Source organism: Canis aureus, chromosome 13 (assembly GCF_053574225.1).
Source record: "Canis aureus isolate CA01 chromosome 13, VMU_Caureus_v.1.0, whole genome shotgun sequence".
Lineage (NCBI taxonomy): Eukaryota > Metazoa > Chordata > Mammalia > Carnivora > Canidae > Canis > Canis aureus.
Genome location: NC_135623.1, coordinates 11101304 through 11118315, shown reverse-complemented (window position 1 = coordinate 11118315; position 17012 = coordinate 11101304). Strand labels below are relative to the sequence as shown.

General features: G+C 59.4%; 1 long non-coding RNA gene across 5 annotated transcripts in view; it reads left to right on the top strand.

Annotated features, from left to right (window-relative positions):
* Positions 1-2653, top strand: part of LOC144281846 (uncharacterized) — a 64258-nt gene extending 61605 nt beyond the window's left edge. For 2 of the 5 annotated variants that reach the window (XR_013350256.1, XR_013350257.1), the window contains exons 4-5: positions 181-1851; positions 1957-2653. This is a non-coding gene — a long non-coding RNA (uncharacterized LOC144281846). The remainder of the gene's footprint in view (positions 1-180; positions 1852-1956) is intronic. The other 3 variants (XR_013350259.1, XR_013350260.1, XR_013350258.1) reach the window with 3 other exon arrangements.
* Positions 2654-17012: the final 14359 nt, after the last annotated feature.

Sequence of the window (17012 nt, the reverse complement as noted above, 5' to 3'; positions counted from 1 at the left end):
CTTCGCTGTGTGACCCTGGATGCCCTTGCCGGAACTTCAGCGTCCCCCCTCTGTGAAATAGAGCAACGGCAGTGACCTGTCCCTAAACCTCCGGCCCAGTGTAGTAAGACCCCGGGGGCAGGGAGAGGGTGGCTGAGAAGTCAGGAGCCTTTGGAAACAGTAGGGAAATTCCTCTGATAGGCACATCGCCTGTGTTCTCCCGAAGCATCCAGTCGCCCCGTCCGCCCCCCGAATTAGATGAATCAGAGGTGGTGACGGCATGGCAGCGAGTCTCCTCCCGGCTGCCAGCTCTGGCCAGTTTTGAACGTCGGCCTGCAGCGGCGCATCGAGAGGGATTTCCAAGCCAAGTCTGGATTCCCCAGAAGAGACTGTGATCGATTACTGATGTCTGCTGTGGGCAAGCCATGGGAGCCTGGCCGCTCCCCAGGTGCAGCCTTACCGACCGGGCCCCTGGGTTCTCGTCCTGGCTGCTCCCTGGAGGAATCGACTTCCCCTTTTGAGCTTGCCACCCGGTCGGGATGACACAGGTGCCATCTGACCCGGGTCATCATAGGGAAGAGGCGAGAGAAGGTGAGGCGAAACCTGCCCTTTGTCCGGGGGGTGATAGGTACACTTAGGTGACACAGTTGGTGGGACAGGTACGTTGCCCCGTTTCGGGGGTGGGGAGCAGGGGTGGATGACTTGTAGTAGAGGCATCGGCCTCGCCAGGCAGGCCTGCACGGCGGCCGGGTTGCTCTTCTCTCTGCCCCTGCAGCATCTTGGCTCCCTCCCGCCACCCCCGCGTCGATGCCCCAAGCACGCTGCAACAAGCCCCGCTGGCCTGGCTCCACGGCTGGGTGTGAAATTTGGCTGAGTCGGCACCTGGGAGAATTGGGGCAATTGCCATCCTGGAGCCCGGGGCCTGGCCCGGGGCCAAAGGGCAGACTAGAGGTGGTGGGAGGGAGGGCCCGAGTGCCAGGGAGCCAAGCAGGGCTGGGCGGCTGGCAGGGGTGTGTCAGGAGAGCACCTGGCTTGAAGCTGGCCGGCCTGAGGGTGCTGAGAGCCCCAGGCCTGAGCTCGGAACAGCGCCCAGCTGTGTACGTGTGCCTGGCCATTGGCCGTGCCCGAGCACGTCCTCGAGTGTGCCCTTGTGCGTGTGCATTCGCCTTCTCTGGGAACGTGTGTTCTGGTAAATGTGCGGCTGTGCATCAATATCGGTATAAGAACAGGCATGTCTGTGTAGTCGTGCACACCTGTCCGTGTGTGCATAGCTGGGTGTGTGCCTGCACATCTGCGTGGGGGTGAACTCGGGTGCACACATCTGTCAGTATCCAGGTACGTGTGTCTAGGCATTTCTTTTTTTTTTTTTAAGATTTTATTTATTCATGAGAGACACACAGAGAGGCAGAGACACAGGCAGAGGGAGAAGCAGGCTTTTGTGGGACTCGATCCTGGGACCCCGAGATCATGTCCTGAGCCAAAGCCAGATGCTCACCTACCGAGCCACCCAGGTGCCCCGCGTGTGTCTAGGCATTTCTGCCTGTATGCACAGGTGTCCTTTCAATCTCTGTCCCGGCGTGTGCCTCCTGGTGCGTCCACACGGGTGCATGCCTGCCCACCTCTGTCGGTATCCATGGACGTGGCTCCACGCCCTTCTGTTGGCACTGAGGCGCGCATCACTGTCAGCACGTCTGTCCTCTCCAGGGCCTCTGTCTGGGTGTCCTTGGATGTCGTATCTGTTAAGTCTGCCCCGTACGTGCATTAGCGAGTGCTTCTGGGGCTGTGCCCATCGCCTGGTGCATTTCTGGGGGTGCACCTCTACCTGCGAGGGTGTTGGGATCTACCTCCGCCTGCAGGCGTGGCTGCATCAAGGTGAGCATGATGGACTCTCAGATGTGGCTGCCATAGCTCCCTTTTTCTGTCTCCATCCTTCTTTCCTTTCCTCCTTCCTTCCCTTCTTGCAACTCCCTCTTGCAGAGCTGGCCCAGGCTGCGGTGGCGGTGACAGATGAGCCTCGGAAGCCCGCTTCAGCCTCTGGAGGGGGGCTCCCTACGTTCCTCTCCCACGTGGACTCGGCCCCAGAGCCCCAGAGGCTCCCGGCTTTCTTAACGCGAGCTGTTGCCTCGCCCGCTGCACGTGAGTCCTCACCCCAGCGGCAGCGAGAACCCGGGTCGCCTCCTCCTTCCCCTCGTGGCGCCCCTCCCAGCCCTCCTACCTGCTGGCGGGTAGCCTTTCCACCTGCTGGGACAGCTGCCGGCTTGGACTTCAGGGCACGTGTGCCCCTGCTCAGCGGTCTGTGTCTCGACGGTCCCTCTGCCATCTCTGGAACGTTCCTGGGATTTGACTGGGGGCTACTCCGCTCTTGCCCTGGCGAGACCGCCCTGCCCAGGTCCCTGGCTCAGTCCCGGGCCACTTCACTGGGATGTGGATCCCCGCACGGGCCGGCGGCTGTGCAGGGACGGGGTTCGGGGTCGGGGGTGGGGTGGGGGGCTTCCCTGTCTGCCCCGGGCTCCCGGGCCCTGGACCAGGACTGTGGTGGGTGGATCATTCCAGGGCCTCCGCTCTTCTCTTGCCATCACCATATGCCTCCCCCTCCCCTTGCCATCTCTTCCCTTCCCTGATGGTTTTGAATGGAATGTCAAATAAAATAAAAAAATTGATTAAAAGTTGCAAACGGTGTGAGTGAAAATAAAAGCACGTAAGACCAACAGGTATCACGTGAGCTTGACTGCACAGCGAAAGCAGGGTGAGCTGGCGTTTGAGGGCTGCGTCCTCCTGGCTGCAAGCAGACAGGGAGGAGCCCGGGCGTCGGTGGGATAAGGCCGCCTTGACGCCCTCCCCGGCTGCGTGGCCTTTCGGGACGCGAGCTTCCTTTTCTGTCCTTTGCTCCCAGGGGGACGAAGGACCTGCTTCCCAGGTGCGCTGTGCGGAAAGCGTGCCAGGGCCGGAAGCGGCGCCAGGTGGGCAGTTTTCCCCGCGCAGAACGCACTTAGCACCCACTGTCACAGCACAGGGCGGCGCACCGGCGTCCTCCCCGCTCCCCGGTGGCCTGGTCCCCGCGTGGCAGCCACACTGATCCTGTTAACAGACACTCAAGTCCTAGCCTGTCGCTCGCATGCTCAGGACCTTTGCTGCTTCCCATCTCCTGGGGAGGAGAGCCGAGGTCATCACCGCAGCCTCAGGGCCCCAGTGCTCCATCTCCGCACCTGTGAGGGTCTGTTTCTTCCCTTTCACTTTCCTCCAACCACACCACCCTCTTTGCTCCCCAAATCTGCCAGCCGCGTTCCTGCCTCAGGACCTTTGCGTGTGCTATGTCTTTGCTGCAATGCTCTCACCCCAGACCTCCTCACGGCTCCCTTCGCCATCCCCTTCAGGTCTGTACTCAAATGTTACCTCCTCCGCGAGCAACGCCCTTCTCTTTCTTTAGTTTTATCTACGGCTCTTAGGACACCCAGGAACACCATACTAGACTTTTTACCTATTCGTTTCCTCTGTTGCGTGCCTTCCCGAGAGAATGTAAGCTCTTTTTTTTTTTTTTTTAAAGATTTATTTATTTGAGAGCAAGCAATCGAGTGTGCGCACACTCATGAGTGTGTGTTGGGGGGAAGGGCAGAGGGAGAGAGAGAGAGAGAAAGAATCCCCAAGCAGACTCCCTGCTGAGCATGGAGCCCGATGCAGGGCTTGATCCCAGGACCCTGAGATCATGTCCTGAGCCGAAATCAAGAGCTGGTGGCCCAAGTGACCAGCCACTCAGGCGCCCTGAGAATGTCAGCTCTTTGAGAGCGGGGATTTTTGCCTTTGTTTCCATCACCTGGCAAATAACGGGCACTCAACACGTTTTTGCTGAATGAATGAATGAACTGCTCATCGTTGGGCAGTGCCGAGTGGCTGTCCACCAGCGCGGGCAACCAGGAGTCATCATTGTCCTGCGGCTCCGGAGGGGCCGTGGCTTCAGAATGACTCCTTAGCAAGGCAGTGGGGGCTCCTCAGCCACCCCCTACCCCGTGGTCCTCCTGCTTTGGGGGGAAGCGCCCACTGGTTCCTGATGCAGCCTGAGGGCCAAGGCTGCGTCCCCCTGGGCCAGCCAGGGGGCAGGGCTCCCGGCCAGTCGCTGTCTTGTCTCCCTGCGCCACTGCTCCGAGTGCATCCAGGCCCACGGTAGCGCCTCTGGGAGGCTCATGCTCAGCTGCGGCCGAGCCTGAAGCAGGGGGCCAGCCGGGCACTGGAAGGCTGGGGGGGGGGTTGGCTACTAGAAGGGCGCGGGGTGGGCCGTCAGGCTCAGGGGGCAGTGGGCAGGAAGCTCTTGGGGTGCTCAGGAAGGCCGGTGCCGGGGTGTGGCTGGAGCGAGCCTGCTCCCCTGCTGGGAACTTTCTGAAGCCGGGGTTGAGTCCAGGCTATGTTCAGCCCTCGGCAATGCCATCAAGGTCGGCTTGTCCCGGAGTCCCGGAGTCACGAGTCTGGCTTTGTAGTCACCTCAGGGCACAGAAAACACAACGGTGGAGGTCAGACCTGGGTGTGGGTCTTGGTCTAGCTCATCTTTAGAGCAGTTTCTTCAAAGAGGGCCGGCGATGGGGGTGGGGGCTCCTCCAGGGGTGGGAGACACACCCAGGCCAGCAGATCGCTCCAAACAGCACGTTCACGGCTAATTGTCTGGAGTCTGCAACAGACTTTTTTAACTTTTTTTTTTCCTCCCCCAAATGCCATGGACTTCTTTAGCTGGTGAAGCCTGTGGAACCTTCTCAAACAGTATTTTATTTTATTATTTTATTTTATTTTATATTTTATTTTATTTTATTTTATTATTTTATTTTGTTTATTTTATTTTATTTTATTTTATTTTATTTTATTTTATTTTATTTTATTTTATTTATTTTTTTATTTTTTCGAACAGCGTTTTAAACGCACGAGATACACAGGATTACAGAGGAAACTCATTCTCCTGAACTGCAGTTCTAACCACGGACCCCAGGTTAAATGGCCAGTCTCTTTGGAGATTCTCCAGTTCTTCGAGAAGAGCACGAACCCTGGCTTCTCCCCCTGCACCCTGGGAGGGTGTGTGCATATCGCGCTCAGCAGGGCTGTCCCACTGTCCTGGGGCGGAGGGAGCAGCTCTTTCCCCCCAGGCCCACAAGGCAGAGTCTGGACCCTTGGGGGGTGGGGGAGGGAGGCCACAGGGAAGGAGACGTGGGGCTGCCTGGGGGAAGGAATGAGTTCCCCGCCTCTGGGCCTCTGGGGCGGTCGGCTGAAGGCCTGTCTGCCAGGGACTCTGGGGTCAGGGTGTGGTGGGTGGGTGCTGCTCGGGTGGGAGAGGATTTTTTGGTTGATCTAGCCCGAGGTCCTTTTGCAGGTGGACCTAGGAGGGGTGCCGGGGGCTGGTGGGTCTTTCTCCTTTGCGGAGCCCTGACCACGCGTGCCACCCTGGGGTGACAGGATGGGCATGGCCTGCTGGCTTCTGCTCACCGGGCCCAGGCAAGCAATCTGTACCCGGGCCGCCCCAGCCTCTCCTTAGGGTCAGCAGCTGGCCCTGGTCTTTTGAAGACGCTGGGATTCGGGCTAAGGAAACCTCTTGCTATTCTGAGTCTGCACCCCGGGGCCGTTCGTGGGAGTGGGGGGCTCCGAAACCATACCCCACAGCCTCCCTGCAGCTGCCTAGAGTTTCAGGTCAGAGCCTAGGGTGTGGTCCCTCCTTCTTGCCTGTGTGACACTTTTGCCCTCCCCAGAGCCTCAGACAGTGTGAAGTTGCCTGGGCCAAACCCCTGTGGTGTGGAAGGAGTAACTGAGGGTGGGCCTTGGCCCGAGTCACATAGCCTCCGGGTAGCAGAGTGGGTTGTGGAACCTCGGTGCCGGACTGCCTCCTGCTGCTGAGCAGGCCAGGCCGGGGCAGGAGGGGTGCAGCAGGGAGGCAGCCTGGGGTCCCTCTTGACAACCACATCATGCTTCCCACCTGAACCACTCCGCGGGGCGGGGGGGGGCGCTGGAGGGGAGCCGGGGACCGGTCTATTAGCTTTCTCCCGCTGTCCCCCGAGGGTGCATTTGTCTGTTTTGCATTTTTTTTTCCAGGCTGTAGTTAGACAACTCCCGGTCCTGGGGGGCAGCGCTGCAAAGAGAAAATGTCAGGGCGACACGCCGCCAAGATAACATTAGCGAAATATCAAGTCCTTTATGATGTCAGGAGGGATTCCTGCCTGCGGCCGGAGCTGCCTAATGACATCATAAAATAGGCCTGCGGCAGCCACAGCCCCCCTGAGTCATCAATCAGGCCTGTCTGCCGAGAGCCCCAGCACACGGGGCGGTTGGGGGGGGGGTGCAGGGTTTGAAACTCAGAGGGGCCCCCCACGCAGCCGCGCGGGGCTGAGCTGAGGGGCTGAAGGCACCCACGGCCCCTAGGATGCATCAGCCCCCTGGGGGCAGGCGCGTCCCCTGCGCCCCTGGCCTGGGGCTGAGTCACCCATGGGCTCCCCGGGAAGCCTCTGTCCAGGCCACAGTACTGCAGTGGTGCTGAGCGGGAGATGCTGAGGGAGAGGAGGGGGCCTAAGCCTGGGCTTTCCATTCGCTGGTAGCATTAGGGACAGACAGGGGCCCTCTCGTCTGGAGCAGTGATGGGACCACGGAAGGAGACAGAAGGATGGAGGAGGTCTGGGACCCTCCTGCGGCTGCTGCATGTGTCCGTCCCTCTCTCCATACCTGCGGGTGTTTACAACACGTATACCGTGCAAATAGATTATCCACGTCTGCGTTTGCCTGGGGATGCCAGCCGACTCCCGCCTGCTTCCTCTGCGTCAGAGTCTCTGTCTGTCCTTACACCTCTCCGTGTGTCCATGTGCTCATGCTCATGTGTGTCAGATGTCTGCGGGATGTGGGCAAGGAGATGCGGAAGGGGATCCGGGAGACCGAAGAGAGGAGGACCCCAGAGGGTGAGGGTGTGTGTGTGTGTGTGTGTGTGTGTGTGTGTGTGTGTGTGTCAAGCACTTCTTACCACCCTTGGCTGAAAACTTCCGATTGTACTAGAATCGCCTGGGGAGATTTAAAGAACTACCCATGCCCCAGTCTCACTTCAGAGCAATTAAGCCAGGATCTCTGGAGACAAAGCTCGGGTAGTGGTATTTTTAAAGGCTCCCCAGGTGGTTCTAAAGTGCAACCCAGGTTGAGAATTGGGGTGTCGAGAGCCTTGCTATTCCAAGGAGGGGGGAGGTGTCCATGGACTAGCACCTGCCTCACCTGAGAGCTTCTAAAAAATGCAGACTGTCAGGCCCCTCCCAGACCTTCTGAGTCCTGTCCTACCCTGCCTCCCCTCCACTATCTCTGTTTAATGGCATCCCCAGGTGATCTGCACATGAAAGGTTGGGGAGGGTAGAGCGGGGCTTCTCAACTAATGAAGATCTAAGAGTTCCTGATTTAGTAGGTCTGGGGTGGGGCCTGAGAATCTGCTGTTCTAGGGAGCTCCCAGGTGATGCCAATGCAGCACCCTCGAACCATCGGCTTTGCTGTCGTGTGTGAGGGAGGCAGACAGAAGGAGAGCGAGTGGGAGGTGTGTTGGGGGTATGAGGATGGGAAGGAAGGGGAAGTCTCCAGTCATCCAGGAAGACCATGTCCGCCCCCCCAAAAGTGAGGCCTGCCATCATCTTGGGTCCTGGATTTCCCTGGCTCAGGGACTAGTCCAGGGATGAGGACAGTAAGGAGGAGAACAGGGCACATAAGCAAGTCTCCTGGTCTCCTGAGAGCTGCTGGCGTTTGTCCTTTCTGTTTCCTAAGGAGCCCCCTCCCTACCCCACCAGTCTGTCAAGGAAAAGGGTCCAGGGCTGAAGTAAAAATTTTTAAAAAGGGGTGCCTGGGGATCCCTGGGTGGCTCAGCGGTTTGGCACCTGCCTTTGGCCCAGGGCGCGATCCTGGAGTCCCAGGATCGAGTCCTACGTCGGGCTCCCGGCATGGAGCCTGCTTCTCCCTCCTCCTGTGTCTCTGCCTCTCTCTCTCTATGTCTATCATAAATAAATAAATAAATCTTTAAAAAAATAAGCCTTTTAAAAGAAAGGGGTGCCTGGCTGGCTCATTAGTAGCACATGTGACTCGATCTCGGGGTTGTGAGTTCGAGCCCTGTATTGAGTGTAGAGATTAATTAAAAAACTTAAAAAAAAAAAAAAGCATCCAGAGTGGGACACTTCTTTGTTCCCGAAAATCCCAGGCCAAAGAACCAGGTTTTCTCAGAGCCGAGGCTCATCAAATGCCCTTTCTTGGGGCTCCAGCAGGCCGCGGGGATGCACCGTCACCAGAACAGTTGCATCCAGTTTGCCTGGGACGAGCCCCGAGCCTGATCTCAGCCATGGGATTCTCATCCTTTCGTTCTCAAAAGTTTGCCCTATGGTTTCCCATGGGTAGAGGCGGCTCGCATGACTCAAGTTCGGTTGAGGTCGAGGTGAGCCGGCCTGGAGGGCCGGGCGGGAGGTGACTGTGTGTGTCCCCTAGGGGCAACCCTCTGGAACCTGCCCCCCAGGCTCCCGCCACTGCCAGGCCTGGCTCCCTGGGCTGGGGGAGCAGTGGGAGGGTGGGCAGCCAGCCAGGGGACAGGGTTTACCCTGGTGCAGGTGGGTGCTGGGGAGCAGACGTCGCTCCTACGGGGCAGCCGGCCCTGTCCGTCGGTCTGCGGGCTGCAGGAGCAAGGGGTGGGGGGCGGTGAGGCCGGCAGGCCAGGCCCCCCTCCCTCTGGCCCGCGGCAGGCTCTGCACTTTCCGCCCCTCTTTGGGCCGCAGCTGGGCCGAGGCCGCGGAGTAACCCGAGGGCTGGGGGAGGAGATAGCGATCGGCGGGAATACCAGAGGTGTGAGGCAGGCATGACCTCACCCAGGGTGTGCCCTGCTCTCCGAGCCCTGTCAGGCCGCCCTCCGCCCCAGCGCCCCCAGGCTGGCTTAGACAACAAGCTTCAGCCAGCCACGGCAGGGGCGTCCCTACGCGCTGGGCTGGGTCCCAGCCAGGGCTCAGGCCGCGTGCCTCTCTGGGAGCCTCCTGTAGGCTGCCTGGGCGGGGGTACGCTGTGGTCTCTAAGCGGATTGGCGGGGCCGACGCTGTGGTCTCTAAGACGATTGGGGGGCCTACACTGTGGGCTCTAAGGGGATTGAGGGTCCTTACACTGTGGTCTCTAAGGGGTTTGGGAGTCCTACACTGTGGTTTCTAAGGGGACGAGGGGCATCACTGTGGTCTCTAAGACGATTGGGGGGCCTACACTATGGTCCCTAAGGGGACGGGGGGCATCACTGTGGTCTCTAAGGGGATTGGGGGGCCTACACTGTGGTCTCTAAGGGAATTAGGGGGCCTACACTGTGGGCTCTAAGGGGATTGTGGCGGGGGTGGGGGACCCTGCTCCGGCTCCCTGGGGATGCAACATTTTCAGAGGAGAGGCAGGGAGGGAGGCCTGAGGCTGGGGAGCGCTGTTCAGGGCTGAGCTGTGGTCAAGAAATAAGGGAAGCTGTTACTGCCTGGTGGCCAAGGGAGCTTAGAGACCTGCCTCAGGTCTGGGCAGGAGGTGAAAATCAGGGAGAGACCCGTCCTGCAGCAGGACAGAGGGGGCGCCCACTGCTGGGGCAGGCAGCTGGCGAGAGCTGACTGAATTCAAAGCCGCGAAAGCCCGGAAGAGACCGTGGGAGGTATTCACGGAGCCAGATGTATCCAGCACCTCGCGGGGACTTGGGACTGGGCCCATGTGTGAAGCGGGCGGCTCACGTCAAGTCCTTACCGGTGGGGTTGCAAGGGAGGGCCCCTCCTCCCCCGGGCGCGGGGCCCTGCCACATCCTCAGTCAAGGTCTCCAGGAGGAAATGCCCCCTCACCTCTGGGCTAACGCAGAGCAGCCTTGGAGCCCGCCCTGAGGCTCGGCGTTGGGGGCCCCTCCCCCGGTCCCGCCTCTGTCCAGGCCCTTGGCTGTTCCCACTTAGGCCTGCAAGCCGGCCAGGTCCTTCCCACACACGCGCATCGTCCCACTCGGGCTACGGCCGCACCCGCTCCCCATCGACCTGCACGTGTGCCCACCAGCTCTACGCACACCCCACACCCACACCCTCACCCACACTCAGGGAGGCGAGTGGACCTCACCAGGAGCACCGCACAAACAGCCACCCTGAGGTACCCGGGCACAACGAGTCAATGCACCCGCCTGTGAGCTGCTGCCTTTTCCGGGCAGGCCGGGTGTCTGGGCCCAGAGTCCCAACCCGGGCAGGACCCACCGCGTCCGTCCGGTGCCCAAGGCCCCCGCCGGGCTTCCCACAGTGCGTCCTGGTGGCTGCCCTCCTCCGGCCTTGAGGATGGGAGCTGCCGTCCGGTCCCGAGCGCCCCTGCTGCACGTGCTGAGAAGGGACGCGGCTGTATCGGGCACGTTGTTCTCTTACTGATTCAGCTCAGCAAATGTTTCCCGGACTTTCCATGGGCCTGGCCCTCTGGTGAAGCTCTGGGGCCCAGAGACAAGGAGAACAACTCCCCACTTTCAAAGAACATCTGGAGCTTAGCAAGACCCCTGTCCGTCCCAGGGTTATGTCCTCCCTGGGCCCTCCCCAACCTGTTGGCTCCCATCTGCACCCCCCCCCCTTTTGTCTGCCACCTGACAGCCACCCTCTTCCTCCCTCTGCTCTCTTGCACCCTCTTGCTTTCCTCCTTCACACTGGCATGACATCACTTGCTCGTGCCCTTCCGGTTGTGGGGCAGCATGAGGAGAGTGGTGGAGAGGCTCCCATTCCTCCCTAGCATCTCCCCTCCCTCACTTGCCAGCTCTGGAAAGTGCTCTGGGCAATGCAGAGCTGGGCATGAACCTGAGAGGGTCGCAGGGGTGGTGGTGGGGGGTGATGGTGGGGTGTCCCCACTGTGTTCTGGGGAAGGCTCTTGGGATGGACGCAGGGAAGAATGAGAAGGAGGAGAGGGGAGAGAGGAGAGGAGGGAAGGGAGACAGGACAGAGAGACAAACAGGAAAATGTCACAGAGACTGGGAAATGCAAAAGAGGGACAAACAGACCAACACTGAAATACATTCTGACCTGGTCACCAGGCCCTTCTAACAAAATCACCCTCTTCAGGGTGGACGTGGGTCTCTCTGGGTGTATGCTGGGACGTTGCACACACGGGGTAGCCCAGCAACGGGGCTCAGAGGTGGCTGGGGTCAGCCCTGGACACCTGCCGGCCCCAGCTCCCACGCCTCTGGGAAGGGCTGAAGCTCCGGGGACAGCGGTGATGAGGTTGGCTGTAGGGCAGTCCGGCCCGGGACCCTCCCGTCTCCCCTCCACGGGCCCCTGGCTTGCTGTGGTGGTCTCAACACCCTTAGCTCGAGCCTTCAGGGAGCTATGTCGAGCCGGGAAGTCAGCTTTTGCGGGGGTGGGGGGATTTTGCAAATCCCCAGCAGCCTCGGCCCCACTTCGCGTGGGCGGTCTTCAGCCTTTTCTTAGAAGCTGGATCCCCAGGTCCCCCTTCTTTTGGCCCTTGGTGCTAGCTGGGACCCCATCAGCCCCCTTCCTCTTGCCCCTGTGAGGCAGCCTGGCCTGGGAGTGGGGGCCCCGAGATTACAAACCTGACCTCTCCTCCTTCCCAGCCCAACTGCCAGGAAGCTCCTCCGCAGGTTCTAATCCGACCCAACCTGCTCTGCAGGGCCCCTGGGCCCCTCCCCTTTGCCCTTGGCCTGGGGGACCCCTCCGCAGCCCTGGCCTGGGCTGAGAAGCCTTGTCAAGAGCCACCAGCGGTTGCAGGAACCCAACAAGGGATCGTGTCAAGGAGCTGCGAGTCCCGTTTTGTCCCCGCAGCACGCAACCGCCCCAGGACCGAGGGGCCTTGGCAACCTCCAGGCTGGTTATCTGATTTGGGGGCTGATGGGGTTTCTAATGGAAAACAATATGGTAATTTCAGAATGTTCCTGATTAGATGAAAATGATATTGCATCAAAGTTACTTCCTTAATTTATTCAGAAAATAACAAGAGAGAATTCTCTCCTAAGATCCTTAATTAAGCCAGAGCTTCCACCGCACCGGCAAGCAGGCGCTGAGCTCCAGGTGTGGACGGGTCTCCCAGGGGCTGTCCTTGAGGGGCAGGGTCTGGGCAGGTCTTCCCCCAGATAGGCTGCCCGTTGTGCCTGGAGGGAGCACTGGCAGCATGGGGAGGGCAGGAGGCTCCTTCCCCCTGCAGGGGATGGTGGGGCGGCCATCCTAGAATGATTCCAGGCCCTTCCTTCCTTCTCTGACTTTTTCCTGCGAGTCCTTTGGGTCCTGTGACCCAAAGCCACAGGAGGCCCAGCAAGTGGGGAGCGGGGAGAGAGCTGTGGGCCCAGGGTGTCTTTAAGACACAGAACAGCTGGAGCGAGCAGGGAAGGTGCTGGCAGGTCCAGTTATGATGGGCACTGGGATCAGCATGGGGACACTGGCAACACCCCAGTGGCTTGGCTGAGGGTAGTTTGATTTGAGAGGGAGACGCAGGTAGAAGGGAAACGACAAGGGACAGTGAACCCTCTGCACGTTAGTAATTGGGAGGGTAAGCCGCGGTGACCCTTAGGCCTGAGCAAGAGGAGGAGGGACAGAGAGTGGGGCCACTAGACAGAGCTGGGGCCACGGACCATCCTGGCAGGTGCCCGGATGCAGCACCTGGGAAGAAACGGGGACGCATCCCCAGTCTCTCTCTTCTCCGGCCTTCCCATCTCCTACTGCTGCTGAACATTAGCTGGACTGGACTGGAAGCCAGTGGGTGGGGCTCCTGGGTGACACCCGTCGTGCAGGTGAGGCTCCAGGGTGACAGAGCAGGGCAGAAGACGGGGCTGGGCGCCGGGAGCAAAGGGAGGATGGCGAGCGCAGCCCCCAAGGTGATGGTGAACAACCTTCCACGGTCTGGTGCTTCAGAACTCTCTAGCACATTCTTATTTATTTTCCGTGTCACTCCCCACAACAGACCTAAGTACAGATTCTTGTCTCCAGGAGGGAATAGGCTCAGAGAGATGGAGCGATGTCCAGGAGGTCACACAGCAGGCAGGCTATGGATCTGAACTCACTTCTGTCCCCCTCCAAGTCCTCTCTCTCTGTCCCCTGCCTCCGACCCTGACACAGAGGTGTGAGTGAATAAAAGTGAGCCTCGGCTGGCAAGGTTCCTGATGTGAAAGGGCCCTGTCTGGAAGCTTCTGCGAGGTCGCGAGGGGCGTCGGTGAATGAGGAGCCTCGGTGCCCTCAACACTGTGTAGAGGAGACCCCAACGGACCACCCAGGGAACAGACGTTTCTAAATCTGAGGGCACCTGCCCGCCCCGGGTCTGATGCAGAGGGCTGGCGGGACCCACCGGAGCAGGAGCTGGAAAAGGAGGCAATACTGCAGAGTTGGGATCATTCTGGAAGGCACTCCCCATCGCTCCGGGGACCATCCCCACCTGCCCATGTGCCCACTGATCACGCTGTACCAGCGTCACTCCCCCGTCCACCAGGCACCAGCACCCCGGGCACGGAGCGGCGCCGCTGGCCAGGTCCTGGCTGGGGACAGGCTGTGCCCAGTTCCCTGGGCCCCAGCAGGAGCCTGGGCAGGGCTGTCGGGAGCTCCTGACTTAGGATTCCGAAGCGGCCAAGGCATAGATCGAGAGGTGGCCCTGGGGCCGCAGGGGACCTCAGTGTGCAAGAAGAGTTCTGCGGGCGGGGGAGCTGGCGTGTGAGCTTGTGGCTGCTTCCAAACATGCGTGCATGTGCGTGTGCGTGTACGTGTGCCTGTGTGCATCTGAATATATGGATCTGGGTCCATACGCGTGTGAGGATGTGCATATGACGGAAAAAGAGGGGGAGACAGGGAAGAGGAGGGGTGAGAGAGAGAATTTGTTAGGAGATCATCAGAGAACAAAGTCAAAGGAAGTGGGGCTTGGATGGGCCGTGTGAGATGACGAGGATGATGGCAAGGATGGGGATAATAATAATAATAACGACAGCTCACATTTATATGACGCTTACTGTATGCTAAGCCTGCTCCAAGTCATATATATAAATATATTTTTATATATATTTATTACTTATTTTAATCCTAAATATAAACATATATTATATTTATAAATAAGTAAATAAAAATAAATAAATAAATAAATAAATAAATAAATAAATAAATATTTATCACTTATTTTAATCCTCACAACCAGTTTAGGAGTTAGGTATTATTATCATCCCATTTTACAGATGGGGAAACTGAGGCACAGGGTTTTTTTTTTTTTTTTTTAAATGGTGTGCCCAAATACTAGAGCTGGGAATTAGGCCCAAATCTTAACAACCGCCCTCCCTGCTCCACCCTGAGAGGTCCTGCTTGCTGGACTGGGAAGGTGTGGCACTGGTCTCTGATTCACTCTGGAAGCCTCGGAACTACTATTTCGATTCTCTGTCTCTGGGTCATGTTCTTTGTTCTCAGCAGGACTTTTTGTGGGGTGGGGTGGGGGGATATGAAGTTAACCCTATAAAGCCTGAGTATCAGGCAGGTGGTCCTGACTGAGCCAAAGCAGGGAGGTGTCCAAGGAGCTTGGGTTTGGGAGGGCCAGTTATTCTGCATGGTTGGTGTGGGGAACGCACCGAGGTGAAGCAGAGAGGTGGGTAGGGTGGTTCGTGAAGGGTCTTTGCAGGCCAGGGGAAGGTGGAAGGCCTCCAGCCTCCAGCCTCCAGCGCGGGTGGTGGGAGCCCCCCAAGAGGGTTGTCCGCGGGAGGGTGGCACGGTTACATGGCGCACTCTGGCCACCGTGTGGAGCAGAGAGAGACTGGAGCCAGGGAGGCTGATGAGGTGAGTGGGGCAACCCTCCAGGTAAAAGGGTGGTGAGGCCCAGGCTGGGATGGGGTGGGCGAGCAGGGAGACGAGGGGGGAGCCCATGAGGAGTGGCCAGGGCATCGCTTGGCCCTGGGGAGCTTCGGACTGGCCCTGTGTTCTCTCCTGGTGGACACTACAGGCTGGGGGGGCAGGAGGTCAGAAGCACGGCCAGTGGACACGTTGGGAGATGGGGAATGCGGACTTCACCTCACATCCTTTCCATTTTCTTTAGGTGCCCCCATTTCTAAACACGCCCCATGGGAGTATACAAGAAATAGAGCTGTGCACGACTCACTCTGGAGTCTCGAGTGCTGGAGGACTGGGGTACGGTGTGGTTAGAGCTCTCCTTCGGTGGTCATTTGGGGTTCAAGTTCCAACGTCACCGCCCTGTAGCTGTGTGTTCTTGGGCAAACCACTCTACCTCTCTGAGCCTCTGTTTCCTCTTCTGATCATTAGGGATCATTACAGCACATATCCTAGGGGCTCGTTGTGCAGATTGCATCGGTTGGGTGCTACAGGGCAGCCCGAGCTGTGATTGCCCAGATCCGGGCAGGATGACATACGGCAAGGCTGTTTTGGCATTTCGTGTAGGACCCGTTTCCCCCTTATTTCAACCGTTCCCACAGGTAGGGGACTCAGCCTTCTTTGGGGTCTGGGAGGGGGTATGAGAAAGGGGAGGCGTTCCTGGCCAGGGAAGGTTGCCGATGAGCCTTTCCTGCTTGGCACCCTCCCCTGGTCAAGCCTCTTCCCCTTCGCAGTGTCCAGGCCCTGCCTCTCTCCTGCAGTCCTGGAACCCGACGGAGGCTGAAACTCAGGGGCACATCACCCCGCCTAGACGGAGCCTCCCCACGTAGGGTCTGGGCCTGCCATTCCTCAGTCCACCTTCTCTTGCCCCAGCACCGCGTCTCAGCCCCCAGAGGCCCCCTCTGTGCCAACAGGCCCCCATCTTCATGCTCTCTCAGATGTCCCAGAGGGGTTCTGGGGGAGGCCCACAGAACTCCCAGCCTGGCCCCCAAAGAAGGCCTCGGGAGGAAATGGTGACCCCCTTTCTCCTGGCTTCTGCACCCCCTGCTTCGCCCAACTGGGCGGCGGGGGGCCTGAGCCCCGGGCTGAGCTCAGCTCTTACCCCAACCCCAACTCCCAGAGTTTGCTGGCAGCAGCGTAGATGACTTTGGTGTAGTTTCTGTGGTTTAATAAGCTACAAAAACGGCATTATTTTAAGCCAATCTGGATATAGCACAAAAACTCTCACCCCGTCTGTTCTGTGAAACTCAGATACCCTGACGAGAACACAGCTCACAACCAACTAATACAATATTCCACCGGGCTGGCTGTCAGCGGGCCCCACGCGGGAGCCGGCTCCCCGAGGACTGCCCAGGCGCGCTCCCCGCGGCCGGCAGGGAGGCGGCGGCCCAGGCGGGGGGCGGGAGGGCCGGCTGGGGAGGGGGCCGCCTCTCCCCTCGTCCCCTCCCCAGGAGCTGGGCCGGCCGCAGCCCCCACCGCGGGGACGGGAGAGGAGAGGAGTGTTTCTGGCCTGCTGACAGCAGTTTTACTCCCACCACGGGCATATGTCTGATTCCGAAGCAGGGAAGTGTGTCCAACACACCCAATGCAAAGACAGGTTGTTGAATATTTTTTCTCTCATCACTAAAAAGGATTCCCTGCTGGGTGCAATCAAGATCCATAAACTCACGGCTCGAGTCGGTGTGAAAGCAGCGCTCCAGCCCAGACTCCCTCGCTGGCGCTAAATGCAGGCTCCGGGCGGAGATGCACAGACATCCGCTAGCAGTCTGGCCTTGCGACCGCCAGTTCCCGGCACATTAGGCAGCGCGCTTATTTTGGGCTACGCTTCAGCGGATTAACTTTCAGTGTAAAGTTTCGGAGCTCGGGCACCGTCCCTGTGGCGCCGCCCCCCTCCTCCTTGTGGGGGGGGGGGACCAAGGTTTGCAGAGCCAGAGGCGAGGGGCTGGCTCACGCGGGTCCTCGGCAGCCTCAGGATCCGACCCTGGGTAAGGAGGGTAGATGGGCATGGCCCCCCCCACCTGGGGGCACCTGGCAGGCCCCCTCACATCCCCCCCTCAGAGCCCAGATTGCTGACCCGGGGCGCCTCGGGGTCCACCAGGTGCCAGTGCCTCACTTCCCCAGAGGCTTTGAAGAGCTTGTTTGCTGGGAGGGTTGGTGCCGGCGAGGGCTTCCCCTGTTCTGGTTGAGTGTGCCATCCCCCCACCCTTGGGGCTGGGGGCTCTGTCCCCCCCCCCCCAGAGAGGATCC